The sequence below is a fragment of the Alligator sinensis genome, unplaced genomic scaffold, assembly GCF_000455745.1.
Source record: "Alligator sinensis unplaced genomic scaffold, ASM45574v1 scaffold1295_1, whole genome shotgun sequence".
Taxonomy (NCBI): Eukaryota; Metazoa; Chordata; order Crocodylia; family Alligatoridae; genus Alligator; species Alligator sinensis.
The window spans coordinates 724,394-724,803 of NW_005841880.1; positions in this window are offsets into that span (position 1 = coordinate 724,394).

Here is a 410-nt window from a genome sequence, read left to right on the forward strand (position 1 = left end):
CTCATCAGATGTAAGCCATGGACAACTCCAAACAAGAAAACCAAGTCCCCTACTTTCAGGTCACAACAAATGCAGCCCAGGCTACTAGTGACCGACAGTTGTTCTGGCTCCTCAAGTGGAATCCATGAAACAAATATGATCTCAATGCACATCCTACACATCACCCTACACAACTGGCTTCCTTATGGATGGGCTGAATGGACAAAACGAGTGAATTACAGGGCCTCAAGATCCTGATTCAGGCACAGGGCAAGAAACATGGTATATCTCTGCACCAACATATCCCAAAGGGCATCAGTTCTGCAGCTGTCCATCTGGTCCTTTTCATGAGAACTCAAATACACATGGAACGTTAAAAAAAAAAAAAAAAAAAAGAAAAGAAAAAAAATGGAGACAGGCTTGTGTTTCTA